General features: G+C 37.5%; 1 protein-coding gene and 1 long non-coding RNA gene across 2 annotated transcripts in view; one reads left to right on the top strand and one right to left on the bottom strand.

Annotated features, from left to right (window-relative positions):
- Nucleotides 1-7,662, bottom strand: part of mdn1 (midasin AAA ATPase 1) — a 1,030,807-nt gene that overhangs the window by 2,980 nt on the left and 1,020,165 nt on the right. The gene's annotated exons all lie outside the window — the stretch shown is intronic.
- LOC116705902 (uncharacterized) lies at nucleotides 6,235-6,625 on the top strand. Its single transcript, XR_004336081.1, has 2 exons — nucleotides 6,235-6,329; nucleotides 6,434-6,625. It is a non-coding gene; the product is annotated as an uncharacterized LOC116705902 (long non-coding RNA).

Raw genomic sequence — 7,662 nt, 5'->3', positions numbered from 1 at the left:
AGGATTGAGTGTGCAGGAATATGGTTGTATTATCCATAGAAAAAAGACATGGCCCATTTCCCAAAAGCCAAAGAGACTCTCTAAAATAATTTATGAGATATAGCCCTGTGACTTCTGGTCTGAGCTACAGTTCATAATAATAGCAGTCCAACATCATTGACCTCATAAATCATATTTTTTGGTATTTTTTGATATTTCTACATGGCAAATAATTTACTAGTAAGTGTTGTAGAGTCATAGAAAACCAACAGACCCAACAGCCATGACATGCATGCTGCTCATTCTGTGTAATTGAATCTGTAATTGAAAGGGGCATGTTCAAAGTAATAGCAGTGTTGTGTTTAATTAGCAAGGTGATTGATTCTGTGAAGAAACAGGTGTCAATTATGGCCCATATTTAAGAAGGAAGGAAGCAAATGTTGTGCATGCTGGTTATAGTGCATTTCACACTGAAATACTCGTTTCCAGACATTGCTCTCAGGAAGATATTTTTTTTTAATTATTGTGACGCATATAGGACAAAATAACAGAAAAAGTTAATATGCATAACTATTCACCCCCCTAAAGTCAATACTTTGTAGAGCCACCTTTTGTGCCAATCACAGCTCCAAGTAGCTTTGGATATAGTCTCTATGAGCTTGACACATCTTAACACTGGGATTTTTGCCCATTCCTCCTTGCAAAACTGCTCCAGCTCCTTCAAGTTGGAGGGGTTGCGCTTGTGAACAGTAATCTTTAAGTCTGACCACAGATTTTCTATTGGATTGAAGTCTGGGCTTTGACTGGGCCATTCCACATTCACTGTCACATGTTTCCCCTCAAACCACTCAAGTGTTGCTTTAGCAGTGTGTTTGGGATCATTGTCCTGCCTAAAAAGTGAACCTCCATCCTAGCCTCAAATCACGCACAGAGTGGTACAGGTTTTGCACAAGAATGTCCCTGTATTTAGCACCATCCTTCTTTCCCTCAACTCTGACCAGTTTCCGAGTCCCTGCTGCTGAAAAACATCCTCACGGCATGGTGTTCCTTGGGTGATGTGATGTGTTGGGTTTGCGCCAGACATAGCGTTTTCTTTTATGGCCGAAAAGTTCAATTTTAGTCTCATCATCCCACAGCACTTTCCTCCACACATTTTGGAAGTCTTCCGCATGCCTTTTCACAAACTTAAAACGTGCCATTTTGTTTTTTGCTGAAAGTAGTGTCTTTCTTCTGGCCATTCTGCCATAAAGCCCAACTCTATGGAGCATACAGCTTTTTGTTGTCCTATGTACAGATACTCCAGTCTCTGCTGTGGAACTCTGCAGCTCCTCCAAGGTTACCGTAGGTCTCTGTGTTGCCTCTCTGATAAATGCCCTCCTTGTCCATGTGTTTTGGTGGGCGGCCCTCTCTTGGCAGATTTGCTGTTGTGCCATTTCCTTTCCATTTGGTTATGATAGATTTGATGGTGCTCATGGGGATCATCAAAGATATGGACATTTTTTTAATAACCTAACCCTGACTTATACTTCTCAACAACATTGTCTTTGTCTTTTTTTTCTTCTCTTTTTTTATTGATGTTTTGGTCAGACAAATATAAAACATAACTGTTACATTATTACAGTTACATGGATATGAGTAAAATTATGTATTTTTTCATTATTTGCCCAGTCTATTATATTTTTCTTCACGAAATATAAAATAAAATAAAGGGGAGTTTGCCGTCAAATTTGTCTAGCGTAAAAAACAAATACTTTACTTAAAAAATCTTTATCAAACACCTTTTCAGCGTCTAATGAAAAGGCCACAGTTGCTGTGTCATTGTTTCTTGTCCTCCACATAACGTGTAAAAGTCTCCAAAAGGTTGTCTGCAGAGCTCCTGCCCCGCATAAACCCCACCTGGTCCTGATGAATGAAAAATGGGACCACTTCTTCCAATCAAATTGCTAAGATTTTGGTGAGAATTCTTTCATCCACATTAATTAAAGATACAGGGTGATAGTTAGCACACCACTGTAGATCTCTTCACTTTTTAGAGTAGCCTGAAAAAGAGAAAATAATGCCTTTAACCGCCTGAAAAAACGTCAATAGAGCTGTACTTTTAAGCCCTTAATTTTAAAACTGTATATCAGAATGCTCTGACCTTAGAGACACAGTGGATAGGTGATGTCTCTCCCAGACTTGGAATGAAGCTGGAATAACGTCAGGATTCCTTTTTAGAGTAGCCTGAAAAAGAGAAAATAATGCATTTAATAGCCTGAAAAAGATTTAAATTATACTATGTATTAGACATTGTAGGCTTTATTTTTAAAATCCTACATCAGAATGCTCTGAAATTACCTGAGAGACACACTGGATAGGTGATGTCTCCCCCAGACTTGGAATGAAGCTGGAATAACGTCAGGATTTCTTTTTAGAGTAGCCTGAAAAAGAGAAAAATATGCATTTAACAGCCTGAAAAAGATATGGAGTAATAACAGCTGCTCTCACGCTTTCAGGTAGCCTACTTCTTTGCATTGCATCTCAATATACGACTAGTAATCTATGGGCAAGATCTTCTATGAATTTCTTATAGAAATCTACTGAAAACCCACAGTTTCCTGGGGGCTTTTCCTATCCTGGGGCCTCTGATCGCTTTTTTGACTTCATCTACAGAAATATTGTCCTCCAAAAGTGTTCTCCCATCCGGTTAAAACTGGGCTTTCAGTTGAGAAAAAAAAACATTCTAGTTTGTTTTTGTTTATCCCGCCCTGAGATTTATACAATTTTTGATGGTGGTATTTATGTCACTTTTATTCGTGATCATCGTCTTTATCGAAAATTAATGGGATAATATTTTGAGAGTGTATTTGTTTTACTTTGTTTTATTTATGCCAGTACCTTACCAGCCTTCTCTCTCTGCTCAAAATATCGGTGCCTAATACAAAACAGGGCAAATTCCATTTTTCTGTTTAGTGTATCATTTAATTTGCATTTAAGCTCGTTCAGATAATTTATGTATCTGAGTCTTGTTGATAAAATAAAAGTATTAAATTCATTTAATTTAATTCATTTTAAATATTAAAATTGTAAATATGGATATTTATAAATTTTCCCAACTGAATGTATCTAGTATCTAGATATTTATATTTTCAGGTTTATTTTAGACTTGGTATATTTATATTTATCACTCTACATGCTCTGCACACCCATATAAACATTTATTTATTTTCATTCATATAACTAATATCTCGACTTTTCCACTGTGTTTTTTTTATAATTGTTTCTGCGCTGTATGGTTTTTAAGCTGTGAACTTTGCACGTGATTTCGTACTAGAGTGTGGTATGACAATAAAGAAATCTTGAATCTTAATTGTGAATGAATGGAGGAAGCCAGAATACAGAGAAAAGCTACAGAAGATTCTATATGCAACTGTGATTCACAAATGTTACAGAATCACATATCAAGACAGTGAGGAGGTGTCAACTCTTCAATGTCAACAAGAAGAAGCAGACAAACGACTACTTTTCGTCACTGTCTCACTTCTCCCTCGCTCAATCACACACACACACACACACACACACACACACACACACGCCGGCTCAACGCACACACCAGCGCACAAGTATAAACATCAGGCCACTTACGTTATTTGCACTACAAAGAGTGTATATATTTGTTATTTATTTTTGCATTGCTAGCCTTAGTGATAGTTGTGCCCACTACTTTATAATAATAAAGTAAGTGAATTGTAACGTATTTCTCTTTGTTTGAGAGAAATCAACCCTACCCATTAATGGGAAAAGAACCCAATTTGGTGTAAATTTTACGGTTTTTAACCATTTACAGTAAATAAGGGCTCCCCCTCCCTACAAAAGACAATTTAACCACTGGTACTATATAATAAAGTGTATACATGCATACATATACGTACATAAAGTTAGCGTAATTAGCGTAGTTAGAAAATTAGCGTAAATAATCCAGTAGATGGTACCAATGTTCAATCAACGTTAGAGTTCTTTCAACGGTAGGGGAGATCTGGGACAGTGGAAACACTTTGTAATTAAAAGTAATTTACAAAACGGTTGTATCACACTGAAAACTAATATTTTTCACTAGCAACCTACACGAGTCATCTGTCAAATACAGTTGCATTTTTAGCTTTGAACAAAACCGTTGAGGAATTATTACAGCAAGAGTTGGACGTGCATCATGTTTCATCTGTCCCTCCTGGGCGGGACGAAGGAAACGGCATGGGGGGGAACAAATGAAAAATACAGTTTAAGCCATATAAACTTCCTAAACTTTTTATCATGAATGTTACTTCCAAAAGGTGTTAATTTTTAGTTAACAACTAATTTCCATCATGAAGCGTGTATGAAGCGGTTATTGAAATATCATGCACTGTGGACGATTCAGCCATTTTTATAGCTAGAACAGTAGGTTTTTTCCATTTATATTATGTTTCTATTGTGGAACATGTCATTTCACTGGGTTTTTACATGGGTTAGACCACTGGACATCAAAAGAACGCCCCACAGCCCGTCAGTCTCCATAGGATAACATGGGGAAACTCAACCCCCCCCCCTACCTGGTGGGCCAAAGATATACTTTCATCTTTCTACAACTGCTTTTCCAGGTCTCACCTCCCTAAATAATTGTATAAACACGGATATTTGTGCATTTACTTAAAACCCATGGAGTTACAGCCAGGTCTGGGACAGTTGAAACAGCTGTTTCAACCGTCCCGACATAGACATTTACAGCCTGTTTTGCTTTCCATATGAACAAGCATTCAATATGAAAGTATGGGATTATGGAGAACACTAAATGGTCTACTGAATAAACATGCAGTCAAACCTTTCAATGAAAAACACTCAAAGTTAATGATATTTGAAGTTTACTTTTGACTATCAAAATGCGTTTATCGGCTGTAACTCCGTGATAAAAGGAAATAACAGGAAGATTTGGCTGATAGAAGGAGGTTAACATGCTCTATATTTTCACCTAAAGAAGTCTGTCTATCATCACTGCACTTGCAGAAAACTGGACTTTTCATTTCATCAGTTTCATCAGTCCTGCATTTCAATCGTCCCGGATCTCACCTACAGGTCACATAAGCTGATGAGGTACTAGAATTTAATTTATCATTTTATTTTTATACTGTCAGTACTTTTAGAGCAACTTGTAAATTGTATAAAGGGCCTGGAATATGTATTGAATAAATTGAAATACATTCACTCAATACATTTTGTCTGGCGGTGACAACACAACCGTCTCGTTCGGTAGGTTATCCGTGGTACTATCCACTCGCCATACACCTAGTCTCTTTTTCTTTGCTCTCACTTTTTTCTCCATGTGGCTAATCATAATCATAGTCATATTTCCTGGGTCCTGCTGGGTCCTGTCTCCTCCCTTAATGCTGACTTCTGTTGTATTGGCACAAGGAAACAGTGCATTTAAAGCTAATACATGCATGCACAATTGCTGCGTACAGTTATTTTTTCTTTGTGTGTCGGGCCTTCCCTGTGGCTCTTTGGCGCCCCTGAGGGGAGATGCGCCTCACCTATTGAGAAGCGCTGCTGCAATACATTCATGGGTTAACTACCAACTGAAGAATGCCCACACAGTTAGATTGTGCATTTACCTTAAATGGGAGGATAAAAAATGTAATCGGGGGTATTTGTAAATATACTAAATAAATAAACTTCTATTTAGGATTTTTTCAGAATCAGCTTTAGCCAATGACGCCTATCCCAGTAAGCACACATACATCGCCACAACGTATGCAAAAGATTGCTTCATCTGCAATTGATCGCGGGTCATTCTGAAGCATAGTCTTTTGAGCGCCTGGGCGTCTTATTATTATGGAAATCTATACATTGCAGCCACTTATTAACTATGTTGATTAAATGTCTTACAAGTTCCGCAGTTGTTCATGGGTCATTTGGAAGCATCGTTTATTGAGCATCTGGACATCTTATTTTGATGGAAATCTATACATTGACGTGGGCAGGAGTTGTGAGAGTAGGTAATGTACAGCTAAAGGACATCATCATTGTGTGTATAAACCTGATCAACAAGTGAAAAGAGTCACGTATGTTATTGTCATAAAAGTTTTTTGTATGATGCAAATTAAACACCTATAGTCCGAATATATCTAGTATTCGGGGCAGGTGCAATGCCACTCATGATTCTTATGTGTTGCTCTATTTTTCAACCCCCTGTGTGTTCAAGGGTTCTCTATTACATTTTTGAGAACCACTGCGGATTTGAGAACCACTGTGGAATTGGCCTGCTCAAAGAAAGATGCACTAATGATTCCAGAAAAGAGGAAGCCATAGAAGAAGACCTACACAGACTTTCGAAATGGGTAGGTAATAAACTATTATTAAATCATATCCATCTATCAATAGTAAATATTTTAACCTTTAGGAAGTTGTACTTACAAATACAAAATGTAACCCAGATGTGCAGTGAAGGAGAGATACCACACATCCTTCCTGCCGCTGTCAGACTTTATAATCAACACTGCTCCAAGTACACCACATGCACCATATGTGACAATTTACTCATGTGGAACATCAATGTACACTTTCTTATGCAATATCAGTAACTCCTCTGTGCAATACTGTGAATACCGTGTTGTTAAACTCTCTGTCTGTATACCTAACTGTTTAAAAATGTCCCCACTGTGGGACTAATTAAGGATCTCATCTTATTCAAAATGTTTTATATGTTAGTCTTTGTCAGATATCTCAATTGCCATGATGACCAAGCTATTGAACAGGGAAATGTGGAAAGCTGCCATCTTCCCAGTCATTACTTTGCAAAATCATCTGTGGTAAGTTTACAAAAATCTTAATTGAAAATGGGACTAGGAAGTAAAGAGAGGGCCGCATAAAATGGCACCTTTGGTATCAAAAGTAAATACTTTTTACATCATTGTGATTACCATGAAACCCTGATGTTAGCTATTTTAAAGAGAAAGTTATGGCATATTTTATGGGACAATGTATAACATGTTATTTAAAGCTTTCATTTAGAAGCTTTCATTTCATGACAGTTTACGCACCGAAACGAGTACTTCAGTTCAGAAAACAGATTGGGATTTGAATTAAAACTCTAAAGGAACAAAACATGTGTTTTCCCGGCTGAAAGTATAACAAATATTTTATTATATTAGCCTAGATTGTGCGGGATTTTTGCGTAACTTTTGGCCGTAGCTGTATCCCTTCTACCGTAAACAGCCCACCTGTTATGGATCTTGAACTTCATCCAAAATTAAACTGCACACACTACAGCCCCCCCTACTGACCAAATGGCCTTACTGTTCAGTTATATTAAAAGGCTGAATTGGAGCTTCTGAGGAACATTTGGCATTGTTTGCATGTTAACAACATTTGGCTTGCCATATTCTACTTAATCAAACCGGTCTTCTGTTCACATCTTCAAAAAAAAAGAAAAAAAAGGACTTACGTTACAATTATTACTCAACCACTTTATTTTAAAATTCCATGTATTAAAAGATACTTCTTTGAATAACGCACTTAACCCAAATCCTTTGTTTTTGACACAGCAGCAGCACCGAGGAAGCCTACTTTCCCGAGTCCAAAGCTGAGTAGGCCAACAAGGACTTCCCTGACTGGTAACAGACTGGAGAAGAGGCTAGAGCAGAGACCCCCTTTTTTAGCTACTGAAATAAT

Source organism: Etheostoma spectabile, chromosome 18 (genome assembly GCF_008692095.1).
Source record: "Etheostoma spectabile isolate EspeVRDwgs_2016 chromosome 18, UIUC_Espe_1.0, whole genome shotgun sequence".
In the NCBI taxonomy this organism is placed as follows: Eukaryota; Metazoa; Chordata; class Actinopteri; order Perciformes; family Percidae; genus Etheostoma; species Etheostoma spectabile.
The sequence above is the reverse complement of the archived record's forward strand: the minus strand, read 5'-3'. Positions and strand labels throughout refer to the sequence as shown.